Genomic DNA, 20,534 nt, shown 5'->3' with positions numbered 1-20,534 from the left:
ACTATACTCAGCATTGGTGCAGCCTCACCTCGAGTACTGGGTGCAGTTTTGAGCTCCACAATGTAAGTAGGATATAAAAATATTAGAATGTGTCCAAAGGAAGTCAGCAAAGATGGTGAAAGGACTAGAGGGCGTGACTTATGAGGAGCGGCTGAGGATACTAGGTTTCTTCAGCTTAGGGAAGAGGAGACTGAGGGGTGACCTCATTGCTGTCTACAACTTCCTCATGAGGGTGAGTGGAGAGGGAGGTGGTGACTCTTCTCTCTGATGTCCTGTGACCAGATGCGAGAGAATAGCTTAAAGTTGCATCAGGGGAAGTTCAGGTTGGATATTAGGAAAAGGTTCTTTACTGACAGGGTAGTCAAGCACTGGAACAAGCTGCCCAGGGAAGTGGTCATGGCCCCAAGCCTGTCGGTGTTCAAGAAGCATTTGGACAATGCTCTTAGATATATGGCTTAATTTTTAGTTTGCCCTGCGTGGAGTCAGGAGTTTGACTCAATGATCCTCATGGGTTCCTTCTAACTCAGGACATTCTATGATACTGTGATTCTCTATTGTATCATTTTGGGTGGGTAGGAGGAGGAATGAGACCTCTATACAGTTAGATGTTTAGAAATAACTATAAAATATACTATTCGGAGCACTACCTTAGTTCTCATATTCTAATAGAAAACTATTCAAATTGTTCCCATCTTTAGGACTGAGAGTATGTCCTAAATTGATATTTGCCTTTTGGACTACCTTGGAAAAGACAGACACTATTTTCAGAGAACTAATCACAGTGATTCTAAAGTCATTTTACTGAGCTGTAATTGCTAATTTAAACCCCATCTTAGTGTTCATATGGTCGGGATTATATAGGTAGACTTTTCATCTACTATTCTATCATACATTCAGTAAGTAAGATGCAATTCTTCAGTCAGCTGTTTTATTACAGCACATAACTGAAGGTAGAAATCTAGCATAACAGATCATTTGGAATATGACAATACTGTGTGGTTCAATATTTCTGCATTGCAGCTGATCATCATTCACTTCTGGCATCTGAGATCTGCTCTGCAAATATGAGAGGTGGATTTAATACTATGTTCAGTGGTGCATAAATATTAACTCACTACCAAATTTCTTCAGCATTTTGTGTCAGTATTTTTCTGTTTACAGTTTCATATGCTCACCAGGGAACAAAACCAATTCAGAAGAGTGAATGAAATCAGATCAGTTACCCAGTAATAATAGCAATAAGAACAGAAAAAATGTTATTTTATACTCATATTTAGGCATGGACATTTTAACCTTCAGTTGTACCCCTTCAATGGTATATTGCTTGTGGGATTCAGGAGTAACTGCAGAAACCTTTATGACTCAGTCATGTTTCCCCTTCCTACAGCAGTACCTTTGCCATAAAAGTATATCCTTTCCTCTTCATTTAACACAGACACAGAGTATGTCCACCCTCATGGCTGAATTCAGCTGTTCTATAGTCTGAGGAGGAGTTGAAAAATGATGATTTTCTCCTGTTGTTTGAATAGAGTATGACTACTGTTCAAACTGTTGATGATTGGTCATTTCTAAACTGTCCATCTGAATAGCTTGGTAATGTTGTGTATCGCTGTGTGCTAAGAGGTACATTATGTGGTACAATAGCAGTACTAACAGGACCCTTCACTAAATTGGTCAAGAAAATGCATTACTGTATTTGCAACTTTGTTTTTGTTATTTTGAGATATTGTTTCTACCTCAACTAAAATCAACATTTTGTATGGTTTTCTCTAGACCAAAAGTTCTTTTGAAATATTCAGGTTATCAACAAATTGGCATTCATGGCAAAAAATACCTGAAGGACGCAAGCCTGTCAGCCTGTAAAATTGCTCCATGTCCTGCTGACCCACCTACGTCTTTGTGGTGGGATCATGTTTTGTTAAGTCAAGCTATTTTGTATTCCTTTCACCAAGAATTTTGAGATATTTTTAAATCCAAAATAAAAACTTCTGGTTTTTACTCCAGTTACATAAAAGCTATATAAATGATTATGGTCATCATTCTAGCAACATTTATACATATACTAAGGGTTTGTTTTTCTTTCAATCAACTGGGAAGTACGTGTTTATGTCATGTTAATTGTGCATGTGTTTACATTTATTTACCTTTCAGTTTAGAGGTTGTCACTTGTTATGTTAGTATAGAAATAGGTAAAATAGATTTTACAGGAGACATTTGAGTTCTTTGATACTTCTTTCTATTCCAGCTGTAAGAATAAGATTTGTTTAGAATTGTGTATATGATGTATTCATTTTAACAGTTGTCTCTTTGAGGTCAGAAAAACATGTCAGTATTGAGTTTTTCATAAACAAGGTTATTTCCTGTCAGTATTTTTTACCGTTACTTTTCAGTCAGTAGTTTTACATGTCTAATTTCAGTGGAGGAAGGGATAGAAATGAAAAGATCGCTATCATAACACAAAATCTATTATCTTCTTTTCCAGCTCATGGAAGCAATCCTAATTGTTTTAAACTTATTTTATATATATTTAATCTTTGAATTTTTCCAATATTACAGACAATAATTCAAAAGAGTTATATTCTGTTTAAGTATTTCTTGTCAGAGACCTTGTATGCTTTGATATCAATCAAACTGTGCTCAATAGTTAATGTGGCCCCCTGCTGTCTTCTCTATGCTGCTGATCCCTGGAAAAGAAACCAAAGGATTTCACACTTAGTATCTTCACTTTAATCACCCCCAACCTTCAAATAATGGCAAACAAGCAAAACTTTACGTGATTTTTGGTCTTTTGTCTGTGTAATTAAGATTTTTATTAATACATTATACCTACCAGTTTGATTACTGTATACGATAATTTCAAATAATTTATGATTATTTTTACCATTTTAAGTTCTGCAGTTAGGTTTACATCCATCTTCTGTAAGATGTAATGTTCATATTGTTGCCCAAATTCTATCCTCCTTTCAGATGATTTCTCCAATGTCACAAGGAATGTTATTTACAGGTTAAATGTGCTGAATGAATGTTGGCTTATTATTATTCAGTATTATTAGGCTTGGTAATAGAGCCTCAAAATTATTTTCAGTGTGAAATCATTACTTGCTTAATACTGATGAATATTATTTCAAAAAAGCAAGGAGAATAGCAGGTAGAAGGCTTCTGAGCAGCTGCATCTTTTTAGTTGATTTATATTGCTGTTGTTCATTTAAAAGTTACTAAGTTTAAGAGTTATATTAGCAATTATTACTATTATTTAATCTTACATGAGACCATGTCTAGTTTAAGGTTCATGAAGCATATGTCTGTCTCTGTTGAAATGATTATATATTTCCTGAAATTATTATATATTTCCACTTCAGAGTTTACTGTAGTATTATTAAGTAATGCATGACATGCAATGAGTAATTGTTGTAATCCTCCTTTACTGAATCTTTGTCTTCAGCTAAATTATGACTGTAGCCAATTTAATATCAGTCCACTTCCTGCATTTGAAGAACTGGTTAATGACTCAGACTTTCATCTTCTTATTGTATAGCCCTCTTCAATATAGCTCGAAATTATCCATGTTTCTAATTAGCACTAATTTTCCTCCAGTTTTAAATAATAACTGACCACATTCTTTTTTTATTGAGGTAGTAGGAAGAATTTTCTAAAATGGAATTGATCATGTCTCTTTCTAGACCTTAATATTTTAAGCTTCACTGTGACTTTTCTTAATGCCAATCCTGAGTAAATAAGTGGAAAGACCAGCAGAATAGAGAATGGTATGACTGTTGCTCATCAAGAGGAAAAAAATGTCCAAATCCACACAATTATGGAAAGCATTCAGAAAATAATAATGTATTGGGTAGAAAATGGGTGGGGCTCTCCATTGTCACCAATGAAGCTGAGGTAGTTCTTTGCATCTTCCTTAGTAATAACTTCATTGAACCAAATGATACATAGTAAAAATCACAAAGTTTATCAAAGCAGTATATCTGAACTGCAAGGTTTACTTAGTGAAAAGTGCTGCTGATAGATGACTTAGGAAGAATCATATTTAAAAATGACAATATGAAATATAAAAAGTAATTCAAATGATCTTAAGTAACAAGTCAGTCTATTGGAGATTCATCTAAACTTTATCAGAAGTCAACCATTGCCACTATCATGGCCTACAAATCAACAAGAAATTAGAAGAAAAAAACCCCAAATATTTCTCTGACAATTGTATCAAAAGGGAACTGAAGGAAACAAGTGTTCTATCATGGTTATAGGAAAATTTCTATAGGTAGAGTTAAGTATGACTTGTATTGCTTTTATTTTGCACTAAGTGGTGATATCTAACACAGAAAGTAAATATAAGGTGAGAAAAGGCAGAACTGGAAACATTATGTAAAGGCCTGAAATATCTGGAAATAAAAGGACCACTAACATAAGCTTGTATCAGGAATAAAGTTCAGTTCCTGCTCTTGAGTTCCAAGATTCCACTCATATGACTTCCATTAATTGGTTGGGGGGAAAAAAAAGTTCTTTTAAAATATAAACAATCTAATAGGGAGATTTGTCACAGTATTATGTATATATATTTCTCTTTAGAAATTTTTACCACTCAGCCATAGCTTTTCTTGACAATGGGACCAAGTGAAGCATTTGCTCTTTTTCTATTCCCATTCTTTGCAAATGATCAAGATTTATAAGTATGAAAACTTGTGGAAAAGAAATTTCCAATTTTAAATTCAATACTCATTAGTAGTAGGTTTTAGGTCTGCAAATTTGTGTTAAACTGTTTCACAAAATTGCTGTGTAAAAGGAAGGAACTAGAGGAAGATTTTTCTGATCTATCAATCACAGCTAAACCGCACAGCTCAAAGATCAAATACTTAATATTTCAATTTAAGCAACAGAGAGCAGAAATCACTGAATAACTTTTGATTACAAACTTGAAGAGATGCATCTGCTTATGAATATTCTTTAAACAGGAAAAGAGACTGAGTCTGTAGAATAAATCACTGTGAATTATCCACCTGCTTCTCTCTGTATGCTTAGTCTACCTGAGATACTCTTTTCCTGGCACTTTTTTTCCCTTACACTTCCATGAGCTGGAAATACATACAGGAAATGACTTACATTGATCTGAACTCAGCCTATTTTATAGTTGGAAATAATCCATATGAAAACAAATACATTACAAATTCCAGATGAGAATAAGAGCATACTGGAGGGAAACACCACCCTTTTTTATATTCTGAAGAGTATGTTCATGTTATAATTCTGACCTAGTGCAGCTGTATGTGGGCATACAGAAGGACAGCTAGGCAGAAAATTTTGCATTTTTTCAAATTTTCTTTTTTTTCTTCCAAAAAAAGTTGTTACAAAAAAAAAAAAAAAAAAAAAAAGTATATAGCTTTATTGCAGCTTCCAGTACTACTGAAGTCAGTTTCAGGCCTGCCATTGTTTTTGTGTTACTAGGATTTAGCTCACTGTAGCAACAATCCTTCTACAACCAACCATGTTTCAGAAATCAGTTAAGCATTAAGGAAAGTTTCAGGAAAAAATAGTAAGAAATTGTCCCTCCTTAGGCTAGGGCAGCAACAAAGCTGATCTTAGAAGGATTTTTCAATCAGCCAAACTCAAATACCTTTTCTAAAATAATTATCTTCTGTGGAATGATGATTTACATCAAAAAGTCTTCCACTTAAGGTGGGTGGGCAGTACTGGAAAATGTGTATTGCTTTAAATGATGGACACCCATGTGAAAGAGGACAGAAGAAAGTCCTTAGCACAAACTGCCAATGACACATGAATAAACACTCAATAAGGTGAAACAAAATTTATGCCATTTGCCTACAGAAAAGAGGAAATCACCAGTTGAAGTCCCAGCAAATTGGTGATAAAAATGCATAAATAAAAGCAAAAACTCCCTCTTGTGCTATTTAGCTCTTATTTTTCTCAAATAAGTGTTCAATCTAAATGGAAAGAAGAACTGTTTTGTGGCTAGACTGTTTTATAAAAAAAAATGTTACAAACTGGCTTTTACGATCACTCTTTTTTGTGGTGAATTCTAAACTATAGACTCTAGCAAATGTCACAGGATGAGTCATAAACTGTTTAAAGTGATGAAATTTTTATATTGAGAACCAGAATGTTGCTAGTACTATTTTGACCTGATTTGGCACTAGAGGAATTAGAAAAACTGTGTAAAAACCCTCAAATACTGCAGATGAAATGTACATGGCTTACAGTTGCCAAAGTTCATGGTTTATTGTTTGATGTAATTCTGTCCTTTTCTTACGAAATCTTTTTCCAGAGATGCTGAATTAATAGAAGAAATGGAATAAGTATGAAATTCATTGCTATGCGGGTGAAGCATAAAATATCCTTTCACCAGTTCCTTAAGTTTAAGAGGCCATTTTCATCCTTGTAGGCCAATTTTATTCCTATTGACATAAATAGTTGCTTTACCACTAACTTAATTAGGAACAGAACTAGACATTTCAAAATGTTCTGTTATTAGAAAAAGATCTTCAAATATTATCCAACATTTATGCTACTGGAAGAAGCTAAGTTGACAGTTAAAAATGAAATTTGTAATTCACCAATACTTGTATTTAAGGTTAAGTCAGCAACTGTGTTTATTATTTGCATTTTCAGACCCAGTAGACTTACTGTATAAATTAATCTTTAAGTTTTTGTTTTTCATTCTCTACTCCTTTTCATGATATATCTGAATGGAACTGGTCCAACTTAACTCTTAGTTAATGCAAGGATTATTCATGGATAGGGAAATTAAGAGCAAACGTTCATCCATGCAACTGAGCTAAATGTTGATGCCTTGTTAAAAATCTACAAATTGGCAACCTGAATTCAATATTTCTTGTATTGTGACTTGAGTAGAGTTGATTAAGCATTTAAAAGTGCTTTGAAAAAAGTTGTTACATTAGAACCGCATTGACACAGGACAGAAGACAGTTTAACTTGCGTTAGTGGCATGAGGATTCTGAAATAATATCAAATTGTGTATGTCCTCTTGGATTACTGGAGGAAATCAGCGTGGCATAACATGTAGATAATATCGAATGCAGGTAAAAAAGATTAGTTTCTTGACTAAATTATATGGAAGCAGGATGTAGGTGTGCTGCTTCAGGCAAAATTCCATGGTAATGTAAGAATGAACATCATAAAGATCATTTAGGTAAGAGCTTGAAGATCTTGGATTCCACCTAGTTTATGAATCCTAATTTGTCCCAGTTAAAGTCAATCCTCATTCCTGAGCAGGTCCATGCTCATACAGTATAGAAGTAGGGATATTGCAAACTTTTGTTCTGGAAAGCAGTTTGCAGAGAATGACCTGGGGGTCCTGGTGGACACAAAGTTGAATATGAGGTAATAGTGTGCCCTCACAGTGAAAGAGGGCTAGTGGTATCCTAGCCTAAAGTTTGAAGGAGGTCATCCCTCCCCTGGACTCAGCACTGGTGAGGCCACACCTAGAGTGCTGGGTCTAGTTCTCTCCAGCTCAAGGGAGATAGAAGTACTACCGAAAGTCCAGCAAAGGGTCACTAAAATGATTAAGGGACTTGAGCGTCTCTCATACAAGGAAAGCCTGAGAGAGCTAGGACTGTTCAGCATAGAGAAGAGAAGGATCTAGGGGGATCTTATCCATGTACACAAGTGCCTGAAGGGAAGGTGCAAAGAAGAGGTAGCCAGGCTCTTCTCAGTGGGGCCCAGTGACAGGACCAGAGTCAATGGCCACAAACTGAAAGACAGGAGGTTCCCTCTGAACATCAAGAAACACCTTTTCACTGTGAGGGTGACTGAGCACTGGCACAGGTTGCCCAGAGAGATTGTGGAGTCTCCATCCTTGGAGATATTTAAAAGCTGTCTGACATGGTCCTGGGTACCCAGCTCTAGGTGGCCCTGCTTAGGCAGTGGGGGTTGGACAAGATGACCTCCAAGAGGCCCCTTCCAACCTCAACCATCCTGTGACTCCGTGAGATACTTCATGGAATAACTAATTGTAATGGACATGCTTTCTTTTGTCTGTTCTGCTGTTTTCTTTAGTTCTTCTATCCATGTATATGACCAGTAAAATGCCTGCAAGCTGGTTTGAGATCATGTGCAGATGTTAGTAGCTATCAATAACTTGCGAAAAGTCATTCAAGTACATTCACATATGCGCTTTATTTGCGTGTGTTTTAAAAAGTTTATAACAGGAGACACACACAAAATCAAACCCTACCTTTACATTTAACATCAGTGACCTGTTACCTTTCAAATAAAGACTGAAACCCCAAAACTCAAATAAACAATATAACAGTTTCTGTGTGTTGTTACTTACCCCTGTGATTAAATTTATTATGAAAAAAAAAATTGATACTGGGAGTTTTGAAAGTTTTTGTTATTGCTGTTTCCACTGTAATGTGTTGGTAGGAAAGTTTCTGCAGAGTAGAAGTGGAATGTAGCGGCAGATGGTCTGTAAGTCAGACTGTTTTCCAGGGTTTCAAGTTCTAACCCAACCTGATTTATACTGCTGGCAGCAACTGAGGTCCTAGGCTAATGCCCTGACTGAGCACTAGGCTGGTAAGTTGGACACATTGTAGCTGTCACAAAATTTTCAGAAAGTTACTGTTTTGGGGTTTTTTTCCAGCATAAGAGCAGAAACCCATCTTTAAACCTAAAAAAAAATTCAAAATGGAATTCTTGTTTTCTGGCCAGCCTTAGTTGCTGGAACACCGAGGGCTTTAAAAACTTATCACCTACACTTTGTATTGTACCCAGCAGCTCTAATTTTCATTTCAAAGGAACTTTTCTTGTCAAGAGTACCAAAGGTCTCAAAAAACCCTAGGGAAAATTCTTAGTCAAATACCCCATTATTCACTGATTCTTCAGCCTGACTTGAGAAAATTTCTGTTCTTCTGTGATAATGAACTAAACGTTTTTACTGAAGGTGGTCTGAGCATTATCTGTAGCAAAGTATGTTAGGCAGGAATATTTTTGAATACTGAAACTGAGGCAGGGTACAGTTTTTTAAAGGGTGCTGAACACTAACATTTTCACATAAAGTACATCCTTCATCTGTTGGTTCAGAAATATAAAAAGGGAAGACATTTTGTACCATGATGTAAGGCATACTAAGGTGAAAAAGGTCATTATCTTATTATCAGAGTGATATGCAGACACTGTAATGAACTCCTAAAATCTAATATTTCAATTTATCAGAGTTCTCAAATCTTTAACTATGATTTTTCTCATGGAGTAAGAAGTTTCAGGTTTTTTTATAATCGAAAGGCAAATAGGGATGAAGAAAAACAAGTGATAAAGCATGACAATAAGAATGTGCCTTGTTAGTTTCTCATTATACGGTGCTACATTTTTTTATTTGTGTTTGCTAATTGTGTTTGGAAGGAAAGCGTAAAGAATGCTTATCTTTGGAAAAAAATGCATTTCCATAAGGTAGGAGCATGAAAGATGATTAATTTAATAAGATAGTGGAGGAAAAATACCCTAAATTGATTAATAGGAAAAAAATAGTTCTGTAGAATTTGTCAGATATCTCCAATAATAGAAATTTATCCCAAATGCTTTAATGTGAAAAATCCAAATCTACCAAATGCAAGTTAAGACCAGAAAAATAGCTGAATTTTACTAACTGAAAAGGTAATAGTAATTTCGGCAAATGGTTCCTCATAATTTTCCTGTCTGCTCCTGAGCTGCTTTTAGAAAACAAGAAAAATGAGAGTTCACACTATAGGAGGACATATGTTGGTTATATAATTCTTTGCACGGTGTAGTTTAAACTAAAATAAAAGTGGCTTCTCTGAGAGATGTAGCAATGCCTTTAGTTTATCATAGTGTTAATCAGCAATATTACTCCTTTTTAGTAAAAAATATCCATTGAGTTCAGTGTGGTCATTCTGAAATCCAGGTACTCCTTTGTGAAGGAAAAGGATGTTTCCTGGCAGAGATGAGGTGACTTGCTACAGCAGTCCCTTTGCCATTCATTATACATGTTGACACTGCTGCTATAAATAAATAAAATATTTCAATCTACAACGTTTTTATCTGATTTTACATAATTGCTGAAAATGTAAACAATAGGATTTAATTAATTAAAAAGTCAATTTTTAGTTGCTTGTCTAAATATCTCTTTTAAATTATATTTCAATTTCCTGTAGTCACTTGTTTTCTTGGGAGGTTCTCCCCTTGTTAGGCAGTTCTTTTACAGATACGAAAACTGTTGCAGACTATCTGTCTCATTATTCCTGTGTCCTGCAAGCTCTTGGGTGAAAAAAAGGGACTGTTTCTGCATGTTACTTCCTTGTCAGGTCATTGTCTTAACAATGACTGGTTTACATGAAATTCTAGATGCTGGCAGTAGTTGGAATATTTCTCACAATTCTGTCACAAGGAAGAGACAACCCTTTCCTCTCCTTTCTTTTGCCCAAATGTCAGGGCAGCACTGTTGAATTTGAACAGTGGGGAGCTGCAGATACTCAGTAGTTTAGGGGAGAGATGAGGGAAGGGTTTGATGGGCTTCACGCTCCCAGGATGATGCAAAATACAAAACCCGGTCATAACTTTTCCTCAATGTCTTCCATGATTTTTTTTTGACTCTTGCTCTCTGTGTTAAATATTTTTAGTCCTGGGGAGCCTTATTCAGTCCCTACTCAGAGCAGGTTGCCTGCGGCTAACACAGAAGCACAGGATCTCTGTGAATATGCCTTAGTTTCTCATGGATAATCCAAAATTTTTTGGGACTGGGGTAAGTGTGCTCTGTTCTACGGCATATTTCCGAGTTTTGTTGCAGAACAATCAGATTATGTTCTGTGAGGGTTTTATTTCTTGTTTCTACTTTGGCACACAAACAAGCTCTTTCAAATAGAAGATGATACTGTTAATGATTTTTTTAGAAAGAACTGCTATGAAAAAATATCTTGTAACATCTTAAAGGATCTTTAATGTTCTTTCTATAAAATTGTTTTGTCACGTTCATCAAACATTTGATTCCTTTTTCCTCTCTGTAATCAGTAAACTAATTTCTACCACTCCTATTTGGTAGCTTTTATACTCACTTGGTACTCAACCTCTATGGATGTAAATCACTGTAGAAGACAGACAGACATCTGTAAGGATGCAGGTGCTAGAACTTGGGAGAATTTCATATGTACTTACCCTTCAGGTGGCTTGGTCTGCTAAGTACCAAGCAGCATGCACATGTACCTCTCTATATGCATAGTTGTCCCTCCCCCAGCCCAAGCACCTCAGCATGCAGGTCCCTTCAAGCCTCACTGAGGTCTAAAAACTCTCTAAAGTTGCTTGGAAGATTTCATAATATTCTTACACCATGAATACTACTGATTATTTTAAATTATATACAAAATACCTCCCAACTATCTTAACGATGTACAAAAGACTTCCCTGTGTAAACTGCATTTACAGGAGTGGTTTCTACTGACTAATCACAAGGGCCTCATCTGGATGCAGCCTGGCTGATTCTGCAAGATTCCCCAGGGCAGTGGCTGGGCCGCCCTGACTCTCCACCCAGGGACTTAGTCAATACACTAAAGCACATAAATAAATAGTGCTGGGGCCCAGCTGGGGCTACCTGAGGGTAGCGCAGGACTGCTCCCACCTGGAGAGCTCCTGTAAAAGTTAGACCAATACTTTGCTGCAAACCTGGCTAGAAGTTAGTCTCCCCATTTCAAGCTGGTCCATTGCCTCCAGTTGGCCCATTGCCTCTCCTGTGCAGAGCATCACTGGGCAGTTCCTGCACCAGCCAGGGAACTGCCTGTTGCAGTGCACACAGGCACAGCCGTAACTATAGGACAATCTTTAATTTCATCCCTTTATCACATTTATAACTTAAATTCCATAGAGCTTGCTGCATTCTGAAACTTAAATAAAGTGCTTTACATGGAAGTCAGATGGAAAGATATAATCCTCTCCCTGAGGTGAATGCTATAACCATAAGGTTATAGTTTTATTTGGGTGTGGAAGGCGGGAATATGACACTTGTGTTGAAACCAGAAAGAAAAACCTTAATTTCTTTTCTGAGCAGAATCCATTAGAACAGAAAGACAAAAGGATGCAGCACTTTGAAGGCTGTCAGGCCACTTAGAACTAAGTGGGAAGTTACGATGTTTTACACAATGTTTTCCTGATATACTGCATGTTAGAATAATGGCTTTTCTTTCACTTCTCTGTTATTTTTTATTTCTACTTTCTCCTTCAGATAAGTATCTCAGCAATGTTTACTCTCCCTTCCATTTATTAACTGGAAAAGTGTTTAGAAAGTATTAAATCTCAAGAATGATAAGTTAAAAGATTTTTTATTCCTTGTTATTGAAAAACCAGTATCAGTTATTTTTGTTTTACCTTCCCCCTCTCCGCAATGTTTCTTGAAATGTAAAAATAGAGTGGGATTTTAGATTTAAAAACATAATAGAGCCCCCTTTCAAAAACTGTTTCTTAATATGTCTGACAGGTTTTGGTTTTCAACATCTTACAGATTTTCCATAAACTAGTCTAAAATTGAGCTATGTTTATGAAAGAAAAATAAGAAAAAAGCTTTAAAAATTGTCTCTAAGGATTGCAAAAGGATTAAAAAGGTCATGGACAGGATTTTTTGCTTTGGAAAGCCTCAGTGCTTACCAAAGGAAAAAATATCAAAAAGTGGTATATTTGCTGCTTGGTTTGTTGGTTGTTTTTTTTTTTCTTTTTTTTTATCTTGTAGTTGTTGGTAGATGACATAAAACACTCAAATACATTCCACAGTAACGGAAAATAAAAGCATGCATAATTGAGTTGGTAACCTTTTCAAAGCAGACTTCTGTGTTTCAATGTGATTGCAAGAATGGAACAGGCTTTTAGAAACTAAAAGTTAATACGAGATAGTGGTCAACCAGGTAGGTTGTTATTGTTTCAGCAGTGACATCTGATCATTTTGTTATGCTCTTGCTTTAACTAAATATCACCACTATAAAGCAAAATTACTGCAAAAGAACAAATATGCTTAAACTTTTAAACACTTAGAAAACCTGTCAGAGAAATAGGTTGTGGTAAGCAGAAGCAGTAGATCCAGATCCTTTTCCATTGTACGACATTACATGGTATGGAATATCTCTTTGGTCAGTTGGTATCATCTGTCTCATCTATGCCCCTTACATCATCTTGCCGACCCCTAGCCTACTTCCTGGGGGAGGCTGCAGTGAGAAACAGAGAAGGTTTTGAGGCTGCGCAAGTACTGTTCAGAAATAGCTAAAACATTGGTGTGTTACCAACACTGTTTTTGTCACAAATCTAAGAGACAGCACACTACAGGCTGCTATGAAGAAGGTTGACTATCCTAGCCAAACCAAGTAGAATGAGTAAGTCAGGACTATGCAACCTTTAGGCATTACTTATGTGTCACTGGACACAAACAGCTCAATAAATCCAAGTAATTTAAAAATTACTTGGAAATTTAGGAAGTGGTTATCACAGCATTTGCACAAATCACGCATATTTAGTGATCAAAAGTTGTAAGAATTAAGAAGAGAGTTTTGATCATAGTGTCATTTTTTTAAAATTATATTTTCTCATTTGCTTTGAGTCTTTGCTTTTAGAAGCAGAGAATCTATTGTCTTACAAGTATTGCCACAGATGTTTAGAGTGATTCAGATATGCAGGATGAACATACAGACCTGGAGATTCTAAAGTTCCCATAAACTGCTATTCTTGTAAGAATGGTCTCGGAGAGGGTAGCACTGCCAGTTAAGAAAAGTAAAATAATCTGATACTTGGGCACAGGACACAAAGAAATACACAGGAAAAACTTCCAGTTACTCATAACTGCTAAAAACCATGAGAAAACCCTCTCAAATAGATGATTTTCCATATCATTATGGAATGCGTACATATCTAGATTCTCTGGCTTCAAAGTAGATCATTAGATACCTCACTGTTAAACAGCTTCTCTAAAATTATTTTAATTCCAGTTTTCTTGTGTATCAAATAAAAGGTGTATTTGTGAGTGTATTTGAATGTGTATTTCATTCTTTCAATGAAATTGTTTATGGGTTTTTATGGGAAATTCAGAAATACTATTGAAAGTACAGGTTGCTTCAGCATGTATCTTGGTGAAATTACCTGCAATATCATAAGCTTTGACCGGCTACACTCTGTGAATCAGGCTTCCTCTGACTGGCTTATTGCTGTTGTTTCACTACAGCAGCAAACAAAACAGCATAGTATGTTCTAAACACAATAGTTTTCTTTTACTGCTGTTTCTTTGGCCTGAAATATAAATTCTGATTTTAGTATTTTAGGGATTTTTTTTTACAGTGAGTATTCAGTCATATTGCAACTTAGAGAGAGATTGTCTCTTTCACAGATATTTATTCACGCCTCCATACACCCAGATTTCTTGATAGAATGCCTAGTAAATCTTTTTTGCTTATATTTGCTATTGCTGTGATTTGAGTGAAACATTCAAGGAAATTTTGTTTTTCTTTGTGCGGCAGGTACAGAAGCTTACAGGGAGGGTGGGCAGGCTTTGCAATTTATAAATTGATACCAAGTGTTTCAAATTGAATGGGAAACTATACAAATTGTTAGCGTGATTATATTAAATTCATTTAACACTTTCTACACTGACCACTGATTTGTGACAGCTGGCAAGTCTTGCCTTTTTTCCACACAGTAATCCTTGCAATTGAGCTCAAAATTCTGCTTCAGTTGAAGTAAATTGACATTTATATCACTAACAAAGCAAGGGTACAATTTGAGAGAGTTTATAGCTGTGCCCTGAAGGGCAGCAGTATCAAATAATAAAAAAGACTTTGATCTTAATGCTCAAGCAGAGAGAAAAGCCCTGTTTAGCAAGGACTTACTGTATGCTTCCACCTGCCTGTTCTGTTATACTGTGCTATGATGTTTTCTTTATTGCTGATTCAAGAAATTTAAATGTAAATGAACTTATGAAGAAAATCTAATTGAACAAGATACAATGTTTAATAGGGCCATGGGCATAAAATCAATATCTAATTAAGTGTCTCTAAGCTCCCTGAAACATTCAATTTCAGTTTCTAAACATTAAGAGTAAAATCTAAGTAAATGTTATTTGGATATTCTGTACACTGTATAGTAGACAACTGTGTATGTGTAAGTTAAGGGTACTCAGTGAGTCTGAGGTGAGCAAATAATTCTTAAGTTCCACAGGAAAATTGAAACACCTATATGTATATATTTGGCTTGGAGTGAAGCAGATTTAATTCTTGGGAGAGTCATAGAAAAGCTTTTGGTTGTGACAAAGATACAGGGTTTTCTTTAAAAAACAAATTCCAGTGAAGAACAGTTTGTGTTTAACAAAAAAAATCCATTTGGTCTAAGATGGAATGTTCCTTTTTTAGTTGTTGGTATAAAAAACAAAGAAAACCAAGAGCTGGATTCACAGAAATGCTAGAGCGGGAGTCTATTCAATAATCTAGTCATCAGATCAGTCATCTTGGATGATGGAGGTTATTTAAATTCTCTTTTTCTTGAGAAAGGTATAATATTTCCAGAGATATTAATTTATAGAACACATTGGAGTATTAGGAAGGAAATAGAGGGATACTAGCCCACTACATTGTACAATAAAAACTACTGAGGCAGTTTTATAGCAGGTGGTAGACATAGATGTGAATGACATAATGGAATTAAGTCTTCCATGACATTGTATTTGCTCTTTTGAACTATTTCCTAAAATGACACCTAATAAGGTATCACCAATTTTAAGAATTTGGATTTGAAAGTAAACATCTGAAAATGTGAAGTGACATTGATGAAAATTTTTAACTAGTTTGTCTGATGAGAAGCAAAATTTAATTAAATATCACTTGTCAATTAAATAATTAAATAAATGCTGATTTCTGACCAACATTCCCTCCTCAGGAAACTGCAATTAATATGATGCTGGTGTGTAGTTCGTACCTACATGCATGGTATTTGTTTGGCAAATGCAATATATTTTCTCTGTTTCGTTCTGGTTTTAAGGAGATATTTATGATGCAATTTTTCTTTTCCCTGACAGCTTTTATCTGCTTATTCTAATATTAAACTTTTACAAGTCATGGCTCTCACTTCCAGTATTTTATATAATATCTTACAAATTTAACTCATATTTAGGTAGAGACAGGTTTTGAATCAGTCAGTCATTTTTATGATAAATTTAAACCTGATTCAAAACCCACTAAATCCATTAGAAAGGATTCTCATTTATTCCAGTGATTAAGCTCCTTTTTGCCTGAGCAGCTAAGCCGCTGTCAATGGATCTACTCATGTGCATGATTCTTTATGAGCTATGGTGAATGATTTGCAGCTGGCTTTGTTTGGTTTTTTTTTTTTCAGTTCAGGTATATTAATATTAAATTAAAATGAATTTATATATGCTAATGTATTTCTGTTGATATGTGCCCATTCAATTTGTGATACTGTAATCTAGTATGTGTTGTAGTGTCCAAAAGCCTGAGGAACCACAGTCAGAATTTCCAAGATTAATTCTCTAAAGTCCAAGCTGAACAATTCCAGCCCCAGGTGTAATTCGTTTGTATCCAGTCTGCCTAATTTTGTAGTGTGTACAAATGCAGGGATATAATAAAATAAAGACCAACAAAGCTTAGTCAAATATATGTGAGTGGTAAATTCCAACATGGAAGATTTTCCTCCTTCGTGTTTATTTAATTTTATACAGACATAGACATTCAACATAGTCATCCTCTCTAAAAAATCTCAGCTGATTTTTCTTTCCTTTCCTTTCCTTTGCTGCCTCATAAGAACTATCAGTGTAATTTGGCAGTGCAACTGCACAGACAACTGGCTATAGTGATTTCAATTTCATGTTATACCGGCGAAAAGTACTTTATGAGTGGGAAAACTTAAAGCAAGATGAAGAAGTTGACTTTCTTTTAATGGTCAGAAAACAAGATGCTGAATATGAAAAAAAAGTATTCACTATTACATAACCTTGAATACATACAATGTCCACTAAAGAAAACAAATAAACAAACAAAACTCCTAGGAAATTAAGTAATTTCTATTTAAAAAAAAATCTTACTCTTTTTGTCTGTGATCATATTTAGGAGAATAGAAGCAATGAGGGATGTCATGACATAGTTTGACCTCCAGTAATGACTTAATATTAGATGCTGAAATAATGAATATTTCTTTGGGAGGATTGTCTTTGACCTCTGGAAATAAAAGGTGCATTGTGATTTATTTTTTAGCTTATGGTTGTTAATAAAAGAGAAGAGTGGTCATCTCTTCTGGGCATCTGACTGGAATGTGTTAGATACCAGCTACCGGTTCTTACATGACCTTGATTATTTTCACCACCCCTTAGTTCCCCTTCTGCAGAACAATGGAACATTTCTAGATCTTTAGCTTTCTGCAGGTCCCTGGCCTTTATGTAACCTATATGACATTTTAATTTCCTTATTCATGATTAAGTGATCTTCAGTCTCACAGCTTCTGCTTCTTTTCCTATATCTGTTCCTTTTAAGAGAATGTGGTGAAGCAGTAGTCTTCAACCTGAAAGATCCACAGAAATAACAGACTAATACTTCAAAGCAACAGTGAAGAAACATAGTTAATAGACAATAATTTTGTTGTAGTAGTCACATGAAAATTGTTGGTAGGAAGCTAACCACTGGGAAACTGCAGTCACAGGATACCAGTGATCATCAGTGGAGTCCTACAGGCAAAGAGAGCAAGTGGAATGCTATCGATTCCAGGGAAATGAATAGCAGGTGAAACAAAATGCACAACTAGGCAGACTTCTTGAAAGTTACATGCAGTTCTGATTACCAAAGGGTATGTTACAGTCAGAAAAACTACAGAGAACATGACAAGGGACAGAAAAAGTTTAGGACATCATCTGTATGAGAAATAGTTAAACAGACCAAGCGTCTCTAGACAGGAAAGGAGAAGACTGAGGATCAATATGGGAGAGGCCTTTAACATTGTGGTGGTATAGAAAACATGAATGAGGGATGATTTCTATTTAGCACAGGATCTAAGAAGTATCAGACAAACCCAGCAGGAGGAGGCAAGTTCAAAACAAAAGGAGATAACCAGACACTTTGTGCATAATTATCTTATAGAGCTTACTGGCAGAGGATTCTGTGGATGCCAAAACTATACTCAAGCTTCCAGAAATGGTAGGGCAAATCCGTGACAGAATGTTCAACAGGGACAGTTTGGTGGTAAGATGCCATCTCAAGCATTGAACTCCTGAGCTTCCACTTGCTGGAAGCAGAGGGGTGTTGTAGAGGAGTTTACTATAGTCCTCTCCTAGGTATTCATTCACTAATGGCCAGTTAGTAACAGAATTAGTAACTAGGCTGGCTGAGCACAGTATGTCTGTGTTTGTGCTCTTAACCAAGCCTTCAATAAGCTATTAAGGAAACAAATAAAAACCAAAACTATATCTAACTGATGCCATCATTGTTATTAAACTCTCTACCGCTATTGTAGAGTTGACTTTGCCAGCTCATTACAGCTGTTAAATCAAATTGAAAAACATTCATCCAGGTTTGTCAGTAAAACCTTTCTGCAGTGTGACAGACCGCTACATGATTCTTGTTACTTTCCTTTAAGAAAAGAATGAAATTCTTATTTACACATTTGTCTTCATTTTGTGCAGCAAACTAAGCCAACATATTAGAATTGATTACCATATAGACCACGGGATTACCCTGAAGCTTTGTGGCTTATGTCTTGGTAGTACTAAACGTAGCACATACACTGTGCGTAGATGGCATAGGGCTATTGCCTGAAACAGCTCCCCAGAGAGTCAGAGGCATTTTGGGAGAGATATTCTGCGGATCATAGAACCATAGAATCATAGAATATCTTGAGTTGGAAGGGACCCATAAGGATCATCAAGTCCAACTCCCTGCTCATCGCAGGACTACCTAAAAATAAACCATATGATTAAGAGAGTCATCCAGATGCTCCTTGAACTCTGACAGGCTTGGTGCTGTGACCACTTCCCTGGGAAGCCTGTTCCAGTGACCGACCACCCTCCCAGTGAAGAACCTTTTCCTAATGTCCAATCTGAACTTCCCCTGATGCAGCTTCATTCCATTTCCTTGTGTCCTGTCGCTGGTCACCAGAGAGAGGAGATCAGCACCTCCCCCTCCACTGCCCCCCTTGAGGAAGTTGTAGCCTGCGATGAGGCCACCCCTCAGCCTTTTCTTCTCTAAGCTGAACAAACCAAGTGACCTCAGCCGCTCCTTGTAAGTCTTGCCCTTGAGACCTTTCACCATCTTGGTCGCCCTCCTCTGGACACACTCTAATAGTTTTATGTCCTTATATTGAAGTGCCCAAAGCTGCATACAGTACTCAAGGTAGGGCCACACCAGTGAAGTGTAGAGTGGGACAATCACCTCCCTCGACTGGCTAGCTATGCTGTGCTTGATGCATCCCAGGACACTGCTGGCCCTTTTTGCTGCCAGGGCACACTGTTGACTCACATTCAACTTGCCATCAACCCAGACACCCAGATCTCTTTCCGTGGGGCTGCTCTCCAGCCTCTCATCCCCCAATTTGTACGTATAACCAGGTTTACCCTGTCCCAGGTGGAGAATTCGGCACTTGCTCTTGTTAAATTTCATATCGTTGGTGATTGCCCAGCTCTCTAGTCTATCCAGATCTCTCTGGAAAGCCTCTCTACCCTCAAGGGACTCCACAACTCTTCATAATTTAATAACATAGGCAAAATTACTTAATATACATTCAACTCCTGCATCCAGATAATTTATAGAAACATTAAACAGCACTGGCCTTAAAATTGAGCCCTGCGGAACCACAGTAGTGACCAGCAGCCAGCCTGATGTAACCCCATTCACTATAACTCTTTGAGCCTGACCCATCAGCCAATTGTTCACCCATCATATTATGGACTTATTTAGCTGAATGTTGGACATTTTGTCCGGAAGGATACTGTGAGAGACAGCATTAAAATCTTTGTTAAAATTCAAAAAACCCACTGGTTTCCCTTGGTCAACTAGATGGGTGACCTTGTCATAAAAGGAAATTTAGTTAAACAGGACTTTGCCCTCATGAACCCATGTTGGCTATGAAGACAAGGGAAAATGTGGGCCCTCTCCGGAATGAAATGGGAGACCTCGTTACCTGGGACACAGAGAAGGTGGAGGTACTCAATGACTTTTTTGACTCGGTCTTCACCAGCAAGTGCTCGAGCCTCACCGCCCAAGCCACAGAAGGCAAAGTTGGGGATTGGGAGAATGAAGAGCCACCCACTGTGGGAGAACATCAGGTTTGAGACCATCTAAGGCACCTGCAGGTGCACAAGTCCATGGGACCCGATGAGATCCATCCACGGATCCTGACGGAACTGGTGGATGAAGTTGCTAAGCCACTATCCATTGTATTTGAGAAGTCGTGGCAGTCCGGTGAAGTTCCCACTGACTGGAAAAGGGGAAACATAACCCCCATTTTTAAAAAGAGAAACAAGGAAGACCCGGGGAACTACAGGCCAGTCAGTCTCACGTCTGTGTCTGGGGAGAACATGG

This window comes from Aptenodytes forsteri, unplaced genomic scaffold (genome assembly GCF_000699145.1).
Source record: "Aptenodytes forsteri isolate BGI_AS27 unplaced genomic scaffold, ASM69914v1 Scaffold370, whole genome shotgun sequence".
Lineage (NCBI taxonomy): Eukaryota > Metazoa > Chordata > Aves > Sphenisciformes > Spheniscidae > Aptenodytes > Aptenodytes forsteri.
The sequence above is the reverse complement of the archived record's forward strand: the minus strand, read 5'-3'. Positions refer to the sequence as shown.